General features: G+C 36.0%; 1 long non-coding RNA gene and 2 pseudogenes across 1 annotated transcript; 1 reads left to right on the forward strand and 2 right to left on the reverse strand.

Annotated features, from left to right (window-relative positions):
• Window positions 1-2,541: 2,541 nt before the first annotated feature.
• On the reverse strand, window positions 2,542-5,849 carry LOC132270217 (transmembrane emp24 domain-containing protein p24beta3-like; annotated as a pseudogene).
• A 1,991-nt stretch (window positions 5,850-7,840) lies between these two features.
• LOC132270218 (heat stress transcription factor A-2b-like) lies at window positions 7,841-9,435 on the reverse strand (annotated as a pseudogene).
• A 485-nt stretch (window positions 9,436-9,920) lies between these two features.
• On the forward strand, window positions 9,921-11,371 carry LOC132268641 (uncharacterized). Its single transcript, XR_009469326.1, has 2 exons — window positions 9,921-10,292; window positions 11,119-11,371. It is a non-coding gene; the product is annotated as an uncharacterized LOC132268641 (long non-coding RNA).
• The last annotated feature ends 12,969 nt before the right edge of the window (window positions 11,372-24,340 follow it).

A 24,340-nucleotide genomic window follows, 5' to 3' on the forward strand; every position in this document is an offset into this window, starting at 1 on the left:
TAACTAGGAGATCATGGATTTTGTCATTAGCCATCTGCAACTAAGAAAAATAATTCACGTACACATGCATAGGATATACAATGTTATCTCATAGCATAGCATGCAATTAATCAAAACTCTAAAAACAACATGCATAGGATAGGCACTGTAAAGACAAGAACCAAACCAAGTAATTGACACAGTATATGTCTACCAGAGCGGGACACAAAATTACCACTAATTTTGCATAAAGTCCGTCATACAATAAACATTCACAGATCAATCACTATAGTTGCAGAAAGTCAGAAACATGCAATCGATAGCATGTGTGAATTAATAACAAAAATTTTGGTAAAAAAAAAAAAAGCCATTTGTTTTCATTCTGCCACAATTTCTCGAAATAACAAAATTTTAGTTTTAAAAAAAAAAAAACAAGAACAAAACCCCATATTTTTTTTTGAAAAATTTCTTGTAAACCACATAAAGAAACATGAACAAAGATTACTTTACCAAAAAAAAAAAAAAAAAAAAAAAAAAAAAAAAAAAAAAAAAAAACCCATATTTAGAGAACATGAACAAAGATTTCATAAAAAATAAAAATAAATAAAAAAATCCATATTTAGAGAACAGGAACAAGAATTTCGTAAAAAATAAAAAATAAAAAATAAAAAAATCCCATATTTAGAAACCAGAACAAAACTTTCTTTAAAAACAAAAAACCATATTTAGAAAACCCTAAATCTTTACAATATTTTTTTGTAAAGGAAACACCATTTTAGTAAACAAATCAGGAACAAATTTTTTGTAAAAAAAAAGCCCATATTTTTTTTTTGGTAAATTAACAAAAAGATTTCAACAAAGATCAAGGTTTCAATGGAAGCAAAATAAAGATATATAGATATATATACACACGAATAGATTAATATAATTTAGGAAAAAAAGAATAGATTAATATATATATATATATATATATATAAAGAGAAAAGTGTTGAGAGAGAACCCGAGATGTGTGGAGACCAAAGCAGAACAAAGATACTGGTTGGTCTTGACCGGATCGCAAAATCAGCCTCCAGAACTAGGGTTTTAAAATGATCATGGTGACTAGGGTTTCAGGCAGAGATGGTGATACGAAAAGGAGAAGAAATGAAAGATTCTAGGGTTTCAGGCAGAGATGGTGATACGAATAGGAGAAGATATGAAAGCTCGCAGAGAGATAGAGAGAGGCGCAGACGGTATTTAGTGTGTGGTTTTAAAAAATTAGATAGGTTGTTAATCTGGCGCCACTTGGCGCTAATTTGTGGTGCTAAGTTTTGAGGGGTAATTGTGTCATTTGACTTGTAATGATATTTTGTAATAAATTTGAATTTAATATTAAGAGGCAATTTTGTCTTTTCATATGATTTAAGGCCTTTTTTGGTTGAAATTTTTTCAAAGGAGTGTCATTGTCCAAAAAACGGATAACTTTCACCTGAGTGTCCTTATGCCAAACCTCAGGGGGTGTTAATGTACTTTATCCTTAATTTAAATTCAAAAAACCAACCACCCATTTGTGAAACTCATTTAAATAAGCCCAACCCAAAATTAGTCCCATTCCAAAATTCTATTTAGTAAAAAAGAATAACCGGACTTTACAATTAGGCCCAAGCCCAAGCCCAAGCCCAAGCCCAAACCCAAATATAGCTTATTTAAATTTCAATTGGTTTCAACATTTTTTCCGTGTAGAACAAACATTTCTCATATTTTGCATACCCATTTAGGCTTATCAAAATACCACACTTTGGAGCTAATTTCTCATTCACCCGGAAACGGATTTGAGATAACTACTTGCTGGTAAATATGAATCAATATAACCGATATACAATGGCTTTCTAGGTAAGTCATGCACTATGTGACTAGCATTCCATGACTGAATGAAACAGTTTTACCCAAATCCTCACGGTTCCTTCTTTAAATTTAACTCCTATTTTTTTTATTATTTTTGCATTTTTCTCATTGTAATATGCAGATGACCAAATGGTTAGTAATTCCATCATTGCACCATGTTGCTCATTCAAACGAATAAAACCCTACCAAAAGCATTAGAGAGGTTATACCAAAGGATCACCGTGTCTAAACCAAATTACCCTTTACATGCAGCAAATAGAGAAAATCGTAATTTGTGTGACATTTCTAATGGTTGACGTTGATGCGTCCAGTATTTTGCCAAATCTAACATGAGCTTGGCCTTTTCTAACTGAGAATCTGTTTACCCATACATCTACAATTAGTTTTTCCATGTGATCGCCCACACTGATGTTATTATAAATCATTATTTGAGATTCTGTTTGCCCATCATGGGACCTATGTAAATACTCAAATCATAGTGGCTGTCATATCATGTGATGCAGTGATGGTCACACAGGATATTCTCCTATATTTAGTGTACGTGTATAAAACCTGATTGATATAAAATTTAAAGTTTACCCGAACAAACTAATTCAAATTTGTGACGCTTTGATGCACAAGACACATATGATAATATTATTGTCGGTATACATTTCTTCCACTACTGAAGAACATTCTTCAGTTCATGGCACGTGCACGCGCACACTTATGCACACAGATGGGTAGCATATGGATGCCCACTGCAATACACCACAAACACATAAAAGACTCCCTCAGCTCAGCAATTTTAACATTAATAGGGTCCAAATGTTCTGCAACAAACAACCACATAAAGGTAAAAAAATGAAGTATGACAAAAATATCAGTGTCTTGTATTGGCTTCAAGGATATTATTTGGCTAAGAGGGTTCAACCAACAATTTATTTAAATGTTCATGTTGAGGCAGCAGTAAACGATAAGAAACCTTGAAAATATGGTAATGATATATTAGAATGGAAATGTACTCACAAGAAAATAAATACAAAAGAATTGAACAAACCATCTTTGGCAAGGTTATGCTCATTGGGTATATGGCCAACATGTATGTAGAAAGAGAGTCTCTGGTGTTGAGAAAGGATTATGAAAACAGAATTTGTACATTCCACTTCTTGGGGCCTTGAATTCGAATTTGTCTCCAGATGTTCCCTTCAAAGTGTGCACCTTATTACCTTGTGGAGATGTCACCTGCATCAAACCCAAATGTTGACCTATCATGATTGACATTCGTAAACTAAAAAAATTGCCAGATGTAAAGATGTCCTGGAGAACTAAAAATGTCTTCAAATGAGATGAGGTGATGAATATATGACTGATAAATTACAGTCTTATCTAACCAAGAAGCCTGCAATAATGCCATACAAACTATGAGAACGATATATATATATATATATTCTACACACGTGGTGTATACACGCGATTTAGCAATTTTTTTTCTAGCCCATTCTTCCCTACATCCTGCTGTTTCACATTTAGGAACTGGCAATATTTTACAGTATAAGGAAGGCTTTCCAATTTCAAGAAGTTTGTTAATATATTGATACCCAATCCATCAACCATAAATCTATGTGGCTACTCAAACTCTCTTAATGTGGCACTACTATCTTTTTAACGGAATTTGATGTATCAGCTATTTTTCCAAGATTCATGTGGCACCTAATTTATTTATTATATTAAATGTGGAAATGCCACTAGACAAAGAGAGAGGTCGAGCGGGGAATCCTCACAAACAAGCGAGTTAGAATCACTCAGGGATCAAGTCTATCTTTTATAGTAATTAAGTTTAATCATGTCTAGCCCAACTCGCAAGTCACCTGCAGTCCAGGACAGGTAATGATCAATACAATTTGCTTGGACTGTCAGTGCAAGAACTTTATTCATAAAGAATTGCAGACAGCCAATCCTTCAATTGAAAACTTTTCACCAATCAGCAACTACTTTAAATCATGCTTGTCTCTTGAGGTGAGTGATCAATTCATAAAACTACTCGTATCTCAGACCTTCTGGCCACAAGAATGTGCCTAAACCCTGAAGTCCTGAAAAGGCAATTAAAAAGATAAAGGTGCATTAGAGATCTAACTCAAGCACCAAGAAGGTTAAAGGGAACTTAAGCGTAACTAATAATGGTTATCTATAATGATGGCAAAGTTTAAAGTGTGACAAGAAGAATACGGTTTAAGACTCCATTCCAATAAACTAAGCTTGAGAAGATTGATTAACCAAGAGCATTTTGATCTCTGATTTTTCAAAAAGTGGTTGTCCCTCATAGGTAGGGGTCTGCAGGGATTCCCGTAACTCGGAACTAAGAAGGAAAAACCGGCTCTACAAAGTCAGAATTTAATCTTTCTGTTGGCTTTCCCAATTCACTCGTGAATAAGAATGAAAGGGCACAAAGCGAACGCTTCTAGCTGCTTCGCCTGCTTCTTATTATGGCGGCTATGTTGGCGTGGTGGAAATGACCGATGAACGATATGAACATGTTATTTTCAAATCTATTTCTTTCTGATGGAGTCTACATTGTGGGAGTTTAAGCAAAAGTAGGAGTGTGGGACTAGCAGCAAGTGCAGGGAAGTGCTTGCCCCTAGCAGGTTCAAAGGTTTGGAAAATGTGAATGAAGCATCTATATATTATATGTGCTAGATCATTTTACATGTTGGAATATATGTTACATGGACTTGGTTAATATCAAATTCCCAAATTCAAGGACGTCAGAACATTGTCCATATTGTTTGAACTTCTTCTTTTACTTTCTAGAGTCAAATTAACATTTTTTTACATAACATCAAATGTTCAAAAAAGGCACTTCACTCCTGTTGAAACAATAGTGTAAGAAAATGAACACAATAAGAGGCTTTATACAATTTTTATTAGCCTTTAATTATAGAATGTGCTTGTGAGGTGCATGTTCAACCAGACATGTTGGGAACACATTCCATACCCACATCTGAGGATCCTGACTCATCAGTACGCAAGACATTTTTAAAAAGTGTGTACATAATATAGCTTGGCATACCAATGAAGATCTTTTCGAGTTACGGAACCATACTTTGGAGGGTGACCTAGTGAGCCTTAGAGTTATAGAGAGAGAATGAGATAGATTTGGAAATTTGATATATAGAGTATTAAAAAAACTAATGGACTCACTCATAGAAATTAGGCAGATTAGTGAAAAATATGTACACAAATTTAAATGCAGCTGCCCTGTGAACCCTACATTGCTCCATCCTGTACTCATCTGTGAAGCACAAATATGGAAATGAGACACGGATACACAATAAAACAAAAAATCTAAAGAAAAAATATTATTATATATCCACCAAATTTGATTTATGCTCATTTTATCCTTATCCACAAAAAACTATTAAAAAGAAGACCATTGCCCAGTGATTTATGCTTTCATGTTCAATACAATTCTAGAGGATAAATTCAAGCAATAGATTATCGTATCTGCAAATTAAGAGACACATATAAAAGAAAACAAATCAAGCTAATTCGAGTTTCTACCACATGCATCAATCAAGAACAATTAATTCAGCACTTCAGTTGCAGAAAATCCTAAATTTAACTCAGAAATTAGAACAAATCAAACCAGAACACTAAATGAATCAATTATTTTTCCAAAACGAAACAAACAGAAAAACAAAACAAAAAAAATTAAAGAAAACAAACAAAAATATCAAACACAAAGATCCAGTTAGACGGATTCGATTCAATAAATCAAAACGATTAAGCGGAGCTCACGAGAGACAGAGAGGGCGTTGGCTTACAGTGAAATCAATGCCGGGGTGATCGGAGCTCCAGAAGAGGTCGTGATCGACGACGACGAAGTTCCCGGAAATGGTGTCGCCTTCATATAGCACGTACTCGTACACACATTCGACGTCGTTCACTGTAATCGAAAGAGCCGAGAGATTGCGAACGGAGCCCAAAAGTTGAAGCACTACCAACATGCAGATCTTCGACCACCTATTTCTCTCTCCTCTCTCCAAAATGAAATGAAATTAGGGTGTTATAAATTGCGGACCCTGCCATTTGTCTCATTATATGCAGTATTACTAATTTGCTCTCACATTTAAAATAGATTTTAATTAACCTTACGCACATTTTAAGGTCAAAAATGTCATTTTAAACAAATTTTATTAACATAAGTGGAAAGTGTTATCGGACCATAAAACTCATTTGTATTTAGTGTAATATTTTTTAATAAATGTCAATTTAATATATCCTTTCTTTTTAATTTGTAAAGGACACATTTGTTCAGCATTTTAGTTTTCGTATGAGTAAATATTTTTATAGGTAAAGTACACTTTGAGTTTTGGACAAGTTACAAATAAATAAATCGTTTTTTTTTATTAATTTCACTTTTCTAACTTTTCTAAAATTTGGCACATATGCTTAAGGAGGCCCCTATCAATTCTTTCTAATATATTTGTTGACCAAATTTTATAAATAATAATTACCCTTCCCTTGTATGAAAAGACAATAATAGTTTTATGCATTGTAATATAATATTGTATATTATTATAATATAAGAGTATTATTGACTTTTCACATTGGAAGTCAATTTTTGTTAGTCGAACGCTAATTTAAAAAAGGCTAAGGTAATAAAAATTAAACGGTCTATCCATATATAATATGTGCAAACTTCAAGAAAGTCAATAAAATTGATCATGTTTGGGAGCACCTATTAAGATGTTTGAATTTAGAATTAAAAAAAATTTAATTAAAAATTTGAACTAAAATTTCTCAAATTTCAAATTCAAAACACAAATTCAACGGCCCAAACACAACAACTTGCTTACACCCTTTTGCTTCAAGAGTGACCAAATGGGCTCTGCTTGTGCGTTGGGGAGACTTGGAATGGGCCCAATGGATCCTAGACAAAGCAGATTCTGAGTAGGTTCCATTGGCGTCATTGATGATTTAGAGACATAGTCAAGGTTCTTTGAAAGATGATTAATTCTCGATAAGTAGATTGGATGCCAATGTTGGAAGATTGCCTCCCAATGTCATCCAACCAAATTTCAACTATGGGACCATACCACACGTGTACGCTTTAGTTGTAAATTTTTTAGAAAAGCCCGATAGTGAAATATACTGAAAATTATAAAAACTCATCGGGTGATTGTTTAGTATAATATTACTTAAGTGGACTCGAGTCTTAGAATTGTAAATTATGTTTGGGAGTACTGGATTCACAATTTAGAATTGAAATTGAATGAAATTTACTTTACCGACTTATAAGACATGGCAATTATTCAAGTACTTGAGCAGCATGTGCAACCCTATCCCTTTAACAGACACACAATATGAACATGTTATGTGATCCAATTCAATTCCAGTCCGTTACCTAGAAGCAAATGCCCCAGCTTTTGTCCATTTCTCCATTAAAAAAGGAAAGGGGTGATCAAACCTCCTTTAAGATTCGGGACCGGGACGGGTATGTTGTGACACCCTCTCTCTTGTTTTGCTCTTACTGGTTGTCTGGTCTTGAGTGCCAATGAAAGGCCATCAAAGAACTCTTCAGTGTTCAAAGCCAGTCTTTTGCTTAATTGCTTTAGATAGAGTGTGTGTGTGTGATAGGATTGGATCTCAAATGGTCTAGTTTGTGCTATACTGTAAATGAAGAAAAAAATTGAAATGATTTTAGTTTAGTTACCTACACAAACACACATAACTTGTCACTAATCTGGAGTTGAAAATCTATATTACAAGTAGTCTGTAGTCTATAAGCAGAGAACTTTCGTTTCATTGAACTCTAAAACACAAACATGTCCCACCTTGTCATTGGATCAAGTTAAATAAACATCAATCTTAAAGATCAGCTTCTTTAATCGATTGTAGACTGCATTACACGCACATAAATAACCAAATTAAGGAGTAGATGGGATTTTGAATTACGAACAAGACTATAAACATTAATAATATTCAAATCTCCGAACAATCTCCACCAAAGGAACCTTAAATCCGTTGTGAAAGAAGCTAACATTGTTTCATTTCTAATCTCTTGGAATTGCTTCGTTCTTCACAAAACGAATTATAATCCTCCACTCAATACTAAAAAGCCTTGTGAAATTTTCTTAAAAACACAAATCAGAAAGAACACAAGAAATATTAATGTCACCTAACCAGATTATTGAAGCAGACAAACATAAAATTAACAAGCTAGAAAAAACTATACACTATCTTGGAATAAAATCCAATATACCAAGCTGCTCAGATAAAATATCATCATCATCATCTTCTTCTTCTTCTTCTACTTCACCATCCAGTAAACCAATTTCTTCTATAATCTCCTCATTCATTAAATTTTCCCAAAATCCCTCATGAGCACTACATCACTAGCAATTTTCTCCAGCCCAAAATCATGGAATCCGGAAAGGTCACCATAATCTTGCGGTTCTACTTTAATCTGAGTTCTTTCCATCCCAACTTGGCCTAATTCGTCACCACTTTCATTGCTTGGAGCTTGCTGGATTTGCTTCCTCCTCTTCTTGCCAATAGCTTCCTCGAGTTCTTTTCTCATATCATTTTGTTGGACTAATTGTTGTACAAAACTCGGATTCTGTATTAGTCTTGCCACGAAACTCTTCATCTTTTGCTGTTTCATCTCTGTGCGTTTGTCTTTCATCCATTGCTTTGAGGTAAGCTCTGGTATCCTGATGTTGCTGTCTAAGTTTCACCAACTCCGCCATTAGAATATGCTTGTCTCGCCTCAATCGATGAACTTCCACATCCACTCCAAACTGACCTACTTCCACACAAGGGTCTGGTGGAGATTGTGAAGTCTTGTGATGATGAGAAGGTACGGTTTTTCTCCTCCTATTAATGTTCTTCAGAAGATGCTTTTGTCCTCTCAAAAATGCTTCATTAGCGAACTCCAACCTATCTGCATCAACCTTTCTAAAGCCCTGCACATTCACCTTCCTTTACCCTTTGATCAACAAAACCAATGATTTCTATGCAACACTGATCGAATTGATAGTCATATCATTTTTTTTTTTTTTTTTTAATTTATTTTTGCAATTTAGTCATTCCAAATAAAGAAGCCCACAAGTCACAAGGATGATGAAAAAACATATTGAAATTTAATGAATAATGGGACATATATACAAGCATGTCAGTGCTGCAGATATTTTAATTATCATTAAACAAACAAGTGCCTACGGAAAGAAACTAAACATTCTAGCCCCTTCATGACCATTAAAAAAAAAAAATACACAATTATCCTCTATTTCTTGAGCTAGTAGTACTTACGTTAGTGTTGAGCTGCCTGACAAAGCTTGAAAAATTGTTATGCTTGAAGAACTTGGGAAGGAGATTGATGGCAAAGGTGTGGGGTTCCCAGACAGCAAAACTGTTGTTTCCTCTGCTCCAAGAAACAATATGATCCTTGTTCGGGTCATCCACAAAGTCATAGGTTTTGGTGAGGAAAGGAGCGGGTCCTTCATCATGAAGCCCCTCCAATGGTTGAGGTACATCCCTTAGTGGCTCGCCATCATATTTCGAACTTGATTCCAGAAACTTCTCCTTCATTGAGCCTAAGGGTGCGTTTGGATAAGTAAGAGAGAAAAAAAAAAAAGAAATGATAGTATTAGTTATGAGAGAAAATAAAAGTAAAAAAAGGATAGCAATAATTTCTATTTATGTTTGGATATATAGAAAAGAAAGTATAGTATTCTTGTTTGGATATGATATAGCGTAGAAAAGAAGAGAAATGATAACAATAAAATTACTATCATATCTTTTAAAATAGATGGGATATGAGCGGAATAATAATTTCTTCCTTTTAATTGTTGAAGGTAATTTTGGAATTATTAAAATACTACTTAAACACTATCCTTTATTTCCCTATCTTCTCATTTTTGGAGAGATAGAAAAGGAGGGATAGGGAGGGATAGCTATCCCTCCCTATTCTTTCTTTTCTCTTTTTTTACCTACCCAAACACAATTTACACTATCCTTTCTTTTCTTTTCTCTCACTATCCCTCCAAATCTCTAAATCCAAACATACCTGTGATGTTTGTATATAATTGTGTGTGTGTGGTGTGTGATTTAAATGAAAAAGGAAATGAGAAAAAGAAATTATAAAAGAAGTGGGACCCACATCACTTTTTAAGTGAATTGTGAGACCAAAATTGGTCTCTGCCTTTCTCTCTCTCTCCCGACAGACGCCTCTGCTTCTCCTTCTTGTCTTTTTTTTTTTTCTTTTCTTTTCATTTCAAGCTTCCATTGTTGATTACTCCTTCATCTTTTGTCGGATTGAGGTGCCGTTTGAGGCAAAACGAAGCTTGTGTCGAGCTCTACACATCCATACCAACAATTCCATATTTGGTGCACCCTTTGGACTACGAAATTTAGGACCCATTTTCTAGGGTTTGCTCATTTTTGAGGTAGGGACATCTTAAGCCATGGAATCTTGCTCTATAATGAATCATGCTCCTCTATGTGTGTTATAGTATGTTTAATTGTTGTTGATTTTGATTAAAATGATTTAATTGACAACATGTTAGTTATGTAAATGTGTATAACATGGTTGAATGAAAAGTATGTCTATGTGATGGTTGTTTACATTTTTTTTTGAGGTTACTAACATGCTATAATGATGCCATGAGAACATGCTTATTTATTATTATGCTAAGTTCCCATTTGTCATTATATTGAGATCATGACATGAGCCTACATCTCATTGGGTTGCATGAAAAAGGGAAGTGGTTGTCTTGAAATGAAAATGGGGATTTGGGAATGAATGTTTTGGAAAAAAAAAAAATTGGTTTTGACAAACCCGGTCGCTGCGGAGTTACCAACGGGCCGGAGGTTAATATAGCCTAGAGGGGACTAGGGAGTCGCCCTAGTGTGGTTGAGCTAGCTGGGCCCCATAATGACGCCGCGGGGTTACCAAGGGTCAGGGACACTAGCCAATCCTCCTCTCGTGTCGCGGCGGGGTTACCAAAGGGCGGGCTGTATTAACGTTTGAAAGTGATGGTTTTGAGAATGAAAATGGGGAGTGTCATTGACATGCATTGCATTTCATTGCATTGCATTGCATTGTTTATAATTGGAATTGAATTGTATGTTGTATTCGATCCCCTATGTTGTATTATCCCTATCTCCCATTGGCCTATGCTTTGATTGGATTCACTAGGACACAAGAATTGTGTCTTAAGTGTCACCTACTGAGCATATAGCTCACCCTACTATTTATATATTTTTTTTCAGGTCTTGGAAAAGAACCGGTGGACGACAACCCACCTCAAGCTTGAGCGATACTAGAAGCTCACTTTTGTGTCTTTTGTATATCTCCCATTATTTTTGCAAAGCACTAAAAGTGTGAAGGTGTATATGTATATTTTGCAAAACTTTGTTATGTAATGTAAGGTATTTGATGATATTTTGGATGTGAATTTGATAACATGTAAACCTTATTGATGCATGGGGAGAGTAATACTAGTTTGAGGTATTATCGAGGTCATTTGATTGTGTATTATCATCTACTATTGCCGTGAATTCGGAATTTGAGCCGTGACAGGTTAAAAATACAATTAAACAGGTTGTGATAGGCCTATTTTTAGGGGAGGTCATGCCGAATTTTTTTTTTGTTTAAAAAGTATTAGTTTGAGACGTTACAATACCCTAAAGGATTCATATATGGAATTTGAGCAAGTGATATCAAATGTTTATCATGTTTTGCTTTGATTTTCTTCTATGTTTGATATTAATTTCAATATATATGATGTCTGATCTACATGCCTAATATGACCAGTGAAGGCCTATATGAACTTCAAAAAAGGAAAGAAAAAAAAACATATGATAACTTATACTACATAAGAAAAAACTAACATTTAGTTTTGTCGGAGGAAAAGACACAGATAGAGGAGTGGCAATTAAAGAAATGGAGATAAGAATTGCAACAAGTTTTTGGATATATAGAGAAGAAAATTTGAGAGAGAAGAGGGCTGATACCAACAGAGTTTAATCTATTTATAAATAGGTGATACTAACATATACAGAATACATATACGGAGTATATATGTATGTATGTACGTATAAATGTATAATAGGTAGGAAGCTGATGATACAAAAAAGAAGCCAGTGTTGTTTCATTGTTCCTCATTTCTTTCTCCTTTGGGAAAGTCGTTTGTCAAGAGCATTTTTCTATTGTTCTTTTCGGTAACAAGGATTAGCTACACTCCGGATTTGACATATGTCATTCAGTAGTTTCAGCGCACCTTTTTTTAAAAAAATAAAAATAAATAAAATTTTAAAATTGAACATGAAAAATAGCTTTTATAATAAGTTGAATTTCATTGAATTTATATTAAATGTGGCCTCGGTTTGTATTTGTCAAATTTAGAGAGACAAAAAAGCACAATTGCAACAATATTTTTTTGAACTACAAGGACATTAATTATTGTATATCATTTGTCGGAAAATATCAAAACCAACAGAAGCCCTTTATACCTGAAAGAGCTTTTGGTTGGTGGTGGGCTTGAAAAAGTAAGAATGTCACAAAAATATCCAGGCACCTAAATATTATTATATGCATTAATCTTTTTTCTTTTTCTTTCTGGAATATATGCATTAATCAAGTTATGTTTTATAGCAATGTAGGGTCCACTATGATAATAAAAGAACGATGCACAATTTTTTGAAGGAAGGTGTGAGAACGGTAGATTTGTCTTGATTGATTTGTCTTGATTTTGAGAAATTATTAAATAATTTTTTACCATAAATTATTCAAGAAAAAAGAGAAAGTGAACGATTAAGACATGTAAATCTAGGATTCAAATAGACTAAATTAAAGGAATTGAAATACAAAGGTTAGGTTTTTTTTTTATTATTATTTTTTGGTATGTGTCTCCTGCAGTAAGTATCCAAGTCGGCTGTTTGAGTTGGTGAAAAAGGTGGACCAGACAAAAGTCAATAATAGAAAATGTTAGGCGCATACTCTCAGATGTAAACAATATGATTAGCTTATTGAATTAAGTTACAGAAAATGTCATTTCCACGTCATTTACCAATGGGAGATTTCACCTTTCATGCAGGCAACCTGGCTCAATCCCCATGGCTTCTAATGGGAGATTTCAATATCATCCCTAATGTTAATGAGAAGCATGGTGGAAACATGAGATGGTGCGCAGCCATGACTGATTTCAAAGAATGCCTACAAAAAGCTGAACTTGAAGACCTTGGATTTAATGGAATCTTGTACACCTGGTGTAACAAGAGCTTTGGAGCAGCCTGCATTGCCAAAAAATTGGATCGAGCCTTGGTCAATCAAAAGTGGATCAACTCTTTCCCAATATCTAAGTGTTGCTTCTTGGCTCCAGGGATCTCAGACCACAGTCCCATCTTGGTTTCTTTGAATGTCAACATCCCAAAAAGGAACATCCCATTCAGGTTTTTCAATGCCTGGAGCAATCATCCCCTTTTCCTACCCTCAGTTCAGCAAGTGTGGCAAACTTACATCAGAGGCACAGCATGTTCCAATGTGTCCAGAAACTCAAATTGCTGAAACAAGCCCTCAAAACTAACTGCAAAAAGGAATTCACAGATATAGACTTGAAGCTACATGCAATCAAATTGGAGCTCGATGCCTGCCAAACTGACCTTGACACAGATCCAAGTAATGAAGACCTCAAACATATGGAGAAAATTTTAACAAGAGAATATCTGAGGCTGGCCAAGCACCAAGAAGACATGATGAGGCAGAAATCAAGAATGACTTGGCTAAAGTTGGGTGACAGTAACACCTCCTACTTCCATAAATCCCTCTCCTCCAGAAATAACAGAAAGAAAATTGTATCTCTTACCACTAAAAATGGTCAGGTCCTAACAGATTGTGAAGCCATCAAGTCTGAAGTTGTAAATCACTTCAAGAACCTGCTTGGTTGCTCTCCCCCTATTACTCATAGCATCTCTGATCTGCAGCCCTTCTTTACCAAATTGGTTCCTGACCACCTACACAGTATTTTGGATGACATTCCTTCTAATAGTGAAATTCAGCTATGTATGTTCAGGCTCAGCAAGGACAAAGCCCCCGGCCCTGATGGTTACAATGCTGCATTCGTCCAAAGAGCTTGGGGAATTGTGGGGAACTCTATTACCAAGGCAGTTGCTGAATTCTTCAGGAATGGCAAAATGTTATCTGAAGCAAACAATACTTACATTGCTTTGGTTCCAAAATGCAAAAAACCAACCTCCATACATGACTACAGACCAATATCTTGCTGCAACTCCATCTATAAATGCATATCCAAAATTCTGGCATCCAGGTTGCAACTCTCTCTACCATACATTATTGATATGGCAAAATCAGCCTTTATAAATGGGAGGAAGATCACGGATCCCATTCTTCTAGCTCATGAGCTATTAAGAGGGTACCACATTGAGTCCTCCACTGCCAAATGTGCTATCAAGATAGATCTAAAGAAAGCATTTGATTCAGTCAAATGGGATTTTATCCTAAGTTGTCTCAAGCTTCTTAACTTCCCAACCAAGTTTCTTAACTTCCCAACCAAGTTCATTTCACTATTACAGGCTTGCTTCACTTCACCCTCTTTCACCATTGCCCTCAATGGAGAATTCCAAGGGTTTTTTAAAGGTAGGAGGGGATTGAGACAAGGTGATCCCATCTCTCCCTTCCTATTTGTTGTTGTCATGGACACTCTATCATCCATCATTAATGAATATGTAAGGAGAGCTCACACATTCAAATTTCATTGAAAATGTGGTGCATTGAAGATCACTCACCTCTCCTATGCTGATGACCTCTTTCTGTTTTGTCATGGAGACATCACCCCAATATCAGTATTGAAATCTGCCCTTGATCACTTCTGTTGTATGTCAGGTTTGGACATCAATCTATCCAAGAGCAATGTTTACTTCTCTGGAACTGATCCTCACACTGAAGTTGCAATTACAGCCATGCTAGGAATTGGGATTGGATCCCTCCCAGTCCAATACTTAGGTGTTCCACTCATATCCACCAACCTCAAATCAGGCCATTGCAGCATACTTATTGAAAAGATCACAAACAGGATTTCACATTGGTCTTCAAGGTCACTCTCCTATGCAGGCAGACTCCAACTTATCAAGGTTGTATTGGTCTCAACACAAGTATACTGGGCAAGCATCTTCATCCTACCCAAAGCTGTAATCAATGAGCTCAACAAAATATTCAGGTTTTTCCTCTGGTCAGGTACTGAAATGAAATCTACAGAAGCAAAACTTACTTGGAGTAAAGTTTGTTTACCTATGAAGGAAGGGGGTCTTGGCATTCTAAACTTCGAAATATCAAACAAAGCTGGCATCCTAAGGTATATTTGGGATCTTCACTCAAACAACCATGACATAATTTAGATCACTTGGTGTAGGGCTCACCTCATCAAGTCAAGAAACTTTTGGACAATCAACTTCCCTCACCCTTGCTCTTGGAGTTGGAGGAAGATTTTGCAGCATAGGCACATTGGTAGATAGCTTCTCAAGCACAGGATTGGCAATGGCTCAGGGACCTCATTTTGGTTTGATAACTGGTCCTTAGGTGGACCTCTATGCAATCGTTTTCCACTAACAATTTTTACTGATGCAGGTTTCAATGAATCAACTACAGTCGACACCTTCATACAAAACTCATCTTGGTCATTTCCTACAAGTCTTACATCTGCCATTCCTGAGTTATTACTTCAGCCCTCGCCATGTTCTTCAAGAAGTGATAGTAAGATATGGCTAGCTTCCCCAAATGGCAAGTTTAGTTTTAAGCACACAGCATTGTTCATCACAGAACACTCGCAAGTAGTCCATTGGCACAACCTAGTTTAGATTTCTCCTACAATCCCTAGGATGAAATTCAATCTATGGTTAGCTGTGCAATCCATGTTACCTACCCTTGATAGCAGATCAATGTCCAACCACATCAACCTTTGTGCTCTATGTCAATTACAATTGGAATCACACCAGCATGTTGTTTTGTGTCTCCTATCTAGTAATTCATCAAAATCAGGTGTAACTTCTTCACTGCTATCACTAACTGGAAAGATCTTATTCAATTGATGTCTACGCAATGGAAACAAAACTCCCCAGCAAATCTTCATCGCAAATTATGTTTCTTATCCATGGTTTATCACACTTGGGAGGAAAGAAATGAAAGAATTTTCAAAGGGAAGAGATCATCTCAAAGAATGGTGCTTGCTCGAATCACAGCAACTATCACTGCAACACTCAAATTGGGATTCTTGCAAGACTGTGCCTCGTCAAGGAAGATCCTCTCAGATTGGAATCTTTCCCCGGTTTGCTGTCGTCCTCCTCCGAGGCCGCCGGACTGACAATTTCTCTGATGAGTCTTTGCTAGGGCTACTCACTGGATTGTTCCCTAATACCCCCAATTAACGGCCAAACAAGCCGTTAATTTCGGTTATTAGGTTGAAACTGGGCCTTCCCTTGTTGGGCCAATTTTTGACTTTTGTATTTCTCCTTTGGTTGGGCCAGCAGGCCACTATTGTAATTATTCTTTACTTTCTTAATAAATTTGCTTTATTTTCCAAAAAAAATCATTTACTAATACCTACGTGCATATAAATTATTGGAGATGTTTAAGTTAAAATAATAGTTTTAATGGAGCTTCAAGATGAATGTAGACTTTTTGAAACCAATTATTACTTTGGTCATAATAACAGGGAGATCATAATTTCATCACGGATAGATTGAGAAAAATACGTAAGAAAGAAAGGCGTTTAAAAATAAAAATATAAAAATATATATATATATAATATTATGGTAATAATAAAGTTTTTATATGTAATTTTTATTTTTTATTTTTATTTTTTGTTAATTTACCGTCTGATCTTTTCCCAAAAGATGATATAAACATACTTACATAAATGCTGATGGTCACGATCCTTTGAGCAGAAGTCAGGGCCACCAACTTACACGGTAAGTCCAATAGGCCCGTCAAGTGCAAAAAGCAAAGTCCTAACTTACACGGTAAGCCCAATAGGCCCGTCAAGTGAAAAAGCAAAGTCCTAACTTACACGGTAAGCCCAATAGGCCCGTCAAGTGAAAAAGCAAATTCCTAACAAGGCAGAAGCTTAAAATTGGGCCCAATTGGAAGGCCTCTTTTCTTTATTTCACTCACAAATCAGAAAGCATTATATAAATATAATTTAAACTTGGTGGCAATTTTGGATTTTATTCTTGGAAAACCCCAAGTTGAATCCAATGTCAACTGAATCGCATCATCCGATAGCAACTTTCTCAGCCTATCCTAGTAGGGTTGAAACTTTTTCAGTATAATTACACTATTCCAGTCAATAATGTAGGAAAAGTAACCAGACTTTTGCTCTCTCCGCTGGACCACTCAAATAATAAAGACTTCAATATATCTTTTTATATATACTGTTTCAATATTAATAATTTAATTAATTAGTTTTTTTTTTTTTCGAACAATAGATGATACTTAACTAATTGGACAAGAATATGCTCACTGTGTATCATCTAATAATTTTTAATTATTCGAACCATTTTTTTTTTTTTTAGATGAGATAGTAAATTTACTTGAAATATATATATATTTTGTTTTTCTTTATATATATATATATATATATATATATATTGATTCATATTACTTGAAATATACTCTCCATTTATTTTAAAAAGAGTGTCTCTTTTAAATAATTTTTTTTTTTTGGGGGACAAATAAGTATATTTTGATAGGTGAAATTCAATTCCTTCTGGAAACATTAACTGCACCACATCATTTCAGATTTGCTAGGCTATCTAGCATTTGCCAGCATTACTATTTATGACCCAAACCAATATATCTGTGTGTGAATATATTCTGCCCAAAACATATATGACCCATGTACTAGTAGTCTGGTCCATGATCTCTGATTCGGCCTTAATTGCCAACTGAAACCCTACTAAACCCAAACCCAATAAACCCACTCCAGGCCCGCACTCGTATAAAAACCCTCACTTCAATTTATGACAACTAACCTTTACATTATTAATTTACCGCAACAATACTATTTTATACTATTTTATCTACGAGAACAAACGTTTTGTTGTTGATTTTTGGTTTGATGTGTCCCTCTCCTATCTTTTTCTCTATCACCCACTTGAAAATTAATAAGCCCATCGTACTCACCAGTGGATTCGTTGAGACTCCTCAGCCCCAGACAGTCCTCCATGTTAGAGAGAGAAACAAGAAAAATTATAGGCCTATATAGAGAGAGGGAGAAAAAAAACCTATACGTATAGAGAGAGAAAGAGTCTCAATAATGGTGGTTGTTTCCGTTTTCTTGACTTAGATGTTAGTCTAGTTTGAGACAACCCATCCCCACCATTTTCCCCCCACACGTACGTTAACACACGTGTACTTCTCTTTTATGTACCCTGAACACCCCTCCACTTTTGGAAATATTACATTTCAGTCCCTTATTCCTCAATTTACATAAGTTGTACCCCTTTTTCATTCGAATTCGAATTCTTATACCCTTTCACAAGTATTCGTAATAGTTTGTATCATCAAGGACCGTTTTTAGTGTAGAGAACTATCAATCAACCCCTAGGTTGGGTCCCACTTCCCCACCTTTTTTTTCTCCTAAAAATTAGTAGAACAAACAAATCTGTCTTTCTCTCTCTAGACTTTCTCTCTCTTGCTTTGGTGTAAGCAGTGTCTTTGACTTGGACTCACACGCTCACAGGCAATAATAGCAATAATATCATCGCACTTCCCAGTTTCCTCATTCTTCAAACAAAGCCTTTTAAGCAACTCCCTCAAATTATCTTGCTAACTTGCGCACTCCTCACCTCGGCGATGGGCGTGTTACGCCGCCGCCACTGCCACCAGCAACGCCGGCGGCGGCTCTCCTTTGCTACGGTCACTGCTTTAGCTTTTCTCTTGTTCGCGTCTGCCTCGGCAATTAGTGAGCTCAACCCAACTCAGCAACTCGGTGAGTACAATCAGGACTAGTTATCCAAATTCCATAAAACTCGGTATGACTCGTTTCGTTTGTGTGTGTTTTAGCCTTTAGGTGTTGGAGTACTGAAAGTGGAAGCGAAAAGGGCAAGTGGGTGGGAGAGTTTTGGGCGAGTTTTGACTCAGAGGCGACTCAGGGGACCTGGATCGTCACCACCCACGTGTAGATCCAAGTGTGGGATTTGCTCGCCGTGTAAACCGGTTCACGTGCCGATTCCCAGAAGCTTGGCGTTGCAAGTCTGGCAACAAGCTCTTCATGCCTTGAAGAACTCAAAAAACACACACACACATATATAATATCATCTTTAGGTTAGTGTTTGTTTGCATTGCTTTTAACTTTGTTTATATTCATCATTTGCTTTCATCATGTTAAAGCCAAATCCCCATCTCTTTCCTTCCTCTCTCTCTAGAGCTGCATTGCAAGAGATAGACTAAATATGACTATAAGCTGTAATTAAGATGAGCTTCTTTAAATGGAAAAGAAGTTAATTACAATGTTATATAATAGTACTATCTTTTTTCTTTTTTCTTTTGGTGTTTAATTATTTAATATTATTAGTTCATCTCCTTAATTATCATGCTCTAGACTTGTGATATGTGTGTGTGTATATATATATATATAACGTATTTTTACTATATATATATATATATTAGTCTCTATATGTGAATTCTGATTGTGTGCATGGAATGTGGATGGGGTGGATAGGGGATGGACAATTGCAGGGAAAGAGATTGAGTGCTACATGTGATGAGTACTAAAAAGATGGTTTCCGCTTTCCACTCCTTTCCACTCTTTTCAGAGGGAAGATGGAAAGGGAAAGGACATGGTTTGCTTCGATGGCTGCAATGTGGTTGCTGTTTTCTACTCTTTTCTCTATTTTTTTCCGCTGTGGGAGTAATTAGATGATCAGTGCATTAATTTCTCTATGACTATGTTGAGCATAGTCATAGTCATAGTCATAGTCATAGTCCTATACACAAGTCTTTATCACTCTATACACACACTATACATATTAACTTCTTCCAAACCTGACCCTCCTGAATTACTTGGACATCCTTGAATTATTGTGTTTGTTGTGTCATATTGTTTGTTGAGCCAATGCTGGACTGTCCGAACGCACATGTAAGTTTTGGGGGAAGCAGATCTAAAATTCCACATACCATAAATTTGATTAAATGATTTTTTTGGATTTTTATTTTATTTTATTTATTTATTTTATTAAGGGTTTTTTTGTTTTGTTTTTAAGTCCAGTTTGAGCCTAATGTGATTATGATACACACACAGAGTTATATAATAAGGCTTATCTTTTTAGTAAATTTTAGTGAGATAGGAAGAATTCTTTATCCTAAATCATAAGAGTATTATAATTATAATTTTTTTTTTTTTTGGCAGTTAATGAATCATACATATCAATTGATAGAGTGTTTTGCTCATGTTATTTTATTAAGAATTTTGCTCACTTTGTCAATAAATTATTAATAATTGGTGAATTATAGTTTTGCAACTCCAAATAATAAGTTGACATAACTTTGACATGACAATGATGGTATTGCGGTTAACTCCGAAAATTTTCTACCCCTAATTCAAGGTTAGTCTAGGCTACGTACCCTTAATAAAAGAGTCTTTTCTTTATCTCCAAATTAATGACACTCTCTCCATTAAATTATAGCGTACAAAAGAAGGTGAGTGAGGGAGTGTGAGACCTCTCCAGTCTCTCCCCATTCCAAGTGGACGAAGAATGTGGTGGTGCCCAAAGAATTTCACCTGTCTCTTATTGAGACCTGAAATAATCTGTCAGTATTACCTTTCCAATTTAATTATTCTTGGAAAAAGGATAGAAACCGATCAATTATTGTTAGAGACTATCCTTAATAAAAATAACCTAAGAAGAATTTGAACTAAATTGTTGTTGGATAATTCAATTTAACATTTGATTTTGAATGGATTAATTTTTTACTTAATTAACGCAATTTGAATTTTATTTAAAATAACATAAAAAATTTAAGCGATAAAAATATTATTTATTACTCAATCCTTAATGGTTAATTTTTTTTTTTTTTTTAAAATGTCATTTTTTATTAGCACTTAAAAACTTGTAACACTTAAAAATTTATTTATATATTAAATATATATTTTTTTTCTCGTAAGTAGCTATTAAATATATTCAATACTTAATTTCAATCAAATAACGTGTATGTTTTTACTTATATGATGTTTTATAGAAGAATCAATCATCTTACTTTGACATTTCAAATAAAACAATTAAATTGAGACCAACAAAAATGAAAATAGGGACTAATATTGTGTTTGGTGTGCATGATGGAATAGAATGAAAATGGAAATATAATGGAATACTCATTCACATTTTTGTTGTAAATATGAAATATGTAGGAATGAAATAATAATAACAATTTTAGTATTTAGTTGAACCAATTTAAAATTTAAAATATAAGAAAATTAAATTTAATTATCCAAAATATCCCTCTTAATGACAAATAAATTAAATTAATAAAATAACATTCTTCTATAATTTTTTTAACAAAATGGTGGTGGTGCTAGATGGCAGTGAAAATGGTAGTGGAGGTGGAAGAGGTAGAGGTGTTGGAAGGCGTCGGCGCTGACCATGGTGGTGGTGGACGGCTGTGATGTTGGTGGAAAGCGGTGGTAGTGGTGTGGTGGTGGTGGTAGTTTTTAGACTTAAAACATGAGGATTTTTTTTGGAACTTAATATTTTTTAAAATATATATATTTGGGAATGGAATGATTATTCTGAGTCATTCCATATGTTTAGTTGTTTCTCATTTTAAATTGTATATCAAATAAAAAAATAATAATTGGAATTGGCATTTCATTCCATTCCTACACCATCGTTTGGTGTGCAGGAATGGAATGGAATGAAATCCCCATTCTAACCATTCATTTGTTTGGTATGCAACTTAAAGTGGGAATGCCCATTCCATTGGAATGAAAATTCATTCTTGGGAATGAAAATCCATTTCACAACTAAACCTATGGAATGGCCATTCCATTTCCAAGTAATTTATTTTAAAAAATCGACTTCCCAAAACACCCTCATATTCCAAGTCTGAAAACCACCATTACCTTCCACCACGATCATTTCCGCCTTTTATCACCACCACCACCACCACTGCCTTCCACCACCACAGACTTTCACTATCGCCCACCACTTTCCACCACCACTACCGCCACCGCCTTTCACCACCGCTATCGCCACCGCCAATGCCACCAACTGCCGCAACCACCACCGCTGCCTTTCACCACCATTACCGCCACCACCTACCACTACCATCACTGCCATTGCCTTTCACCACCTTCCACCTCCACTGCCGCCATCACCTTTCACCACTGCCACCACCTTCCACCACCACCACTACTACTGCCTTTCACTACCACCACCACCGCCACCGCCACAGCCCTACACCACAACTGCCGCCTTCCACCACTGCCACTGCCACCTTTCACCACCACCGCCACCGCCGCTTCCTTCAACAACCACCAATGTTGCCGCCATCGCCTTCCACCACCACCATCGCCTTCTACCACCTTCCATCACCATCACCACCACCACCTTCCGCCACCGCCACCGCCACGGCCACCACCTTCCACCACCGCCACTACCGCCTTCCACGGCCACCACCACCACCACATTTCACCATCGCCACCACCGCCGCCACCACCACCTTTCACCAGCGCCACCGCCACCACCTTCCGCCACCGCCACCACCTTTCGCCAACGCCCACCACCTTCCACCACTGCCACCATCACAGCCACCACCTTCCATCACCACCACCGCCGCCTTCCACCACCACTATACTAAAACCACTATCTCCTTCCACCACAACCACCACACTACAACCACTGCCTTCCACCAACACCACTACCACCTTCCACCACCATTACTACCACCAATTTCCATCATTGCCACCACCGCCGCCTTCTAACACCACCACCTACACTACTACCTCTTTCCACCATCCACCACCGCCACCGCCACCGCCACTGCCACCATTTATTTTTAAAAAATTATTAGAGAATATCATTTTGTTAATTTAATTTAATTTATTTGTTACTAAGAGGGATATTTTGGAGAATTCAATTAGAAATTTATTCCATTTTAAATTTTAAATTGGTCTAACCAAACACTAAAGTGGTTATTATCATTCCATTCCTACACATTTCATATTTACAACCAAACAATAGAATGAGAATGATCATTCCATTCCATTCCCATTCTCATTCCATTCCCACTTGCATTCCATTCCATTCCTGCACACCAAACATAAAAGTGAATTGAAAGTTTGAGACAAAAGAAAATACTCCTACATTTTATTTGTGGACAATTTCCTCACTAAAAACTAATATCCTCATCTATTAGATTCACTTATCTCCTACCTCCATACCATATTGATGTCCATCATGAAAAGTTTGACTCACAATTTTTGTGAGTTAAAGTTTCCAAAGTGGACATCCAATATGGTACAGAAGTAGTGTATAAGTATATAAAAGAAATACGACTGAAGATGCAAAAAATTAACTCTCTCTATTTTGATAGAGTCTCATTACATTTTCCATTAAAAAATCCTCCTTACATTCTCTCCTTCTGTGATACCTCTCGATTCTAGAGTCACGGGTGATCAAGTATCGAACACAGAATACAAAATGAATTTAAAAAAATAATAATAAGCTGAAGGAATACTAAAATTAAAAATCCTCCAATATAAATATTTAAACTCTGATAATCCAAATTTCATAAGTTTACAACTCGGGAATCCATCTCCAGTGGACCCCTAATAAAAATCCAAACCAAACGAAAATAAATAACTGAAGATACAAGCCTAAATCGAATATCTGGAAAGAAGTCCTACATCGTCGGTAGAATGAAAGATTGTCTCTGCTCAGTTCGAACAAGCTCTAAGACCTCAAACATCCAATACCTAAAAAATAATAAGTGGGTTAGGCCCACTAGCAAGTTTTATACTTTTACTACCCAAGCAGAGACCCGATACGCATGTACATCCTAACCAATCCAACAATAACTAAATAGTCTGTAGATACATATATATATAATCACACTACAGGACTCTCACTGGACTACAGGCCCGTCTCAACCTGACTAGTAGGCACCATGCAAAACGCACCTGAGGTGGGCATGACTACCTAGACCTAGCAGGGTACACATCCAACCATCATAGCCAGCTATGCATCCCAATGCATATACGCTCCCTAGCCAACGACTCTGAGACTCAGGCTCATATCGTGGCACCATAAAAATATATTTAAAATCCGTTCCAAACTAAAAGTGTCACTCAACTATTTAGTGATCTGACACAAAATACAAGTAGGACTTAACTTTTGTAGTTAATCCATCCCTTAATCCAGAGTAGGTAGGACTTAGCATTTTTTGAGCTAATCCCCCTAGTATGTCACCGTCACATACCGG

The sequence above is a fragment of the Cornus florida genome, unplaced genomic scaffold (assembly GCF_030987335.1).
Source record: "Cornus florida cultivar Cherokee Brave unplaced genomic scaffold, ASM3098733v1 CherokeeBrave_3.0.0_Hap2_Chr08, whole genome shotgun sequence".
In the NCBI taxonomy this organism is placed as follows: Eukaryota; Viridiplantae; Streptophyta; class Magnoliopsida; order Cornales; family Cornaceae; genus Cornus; species Cornus florida.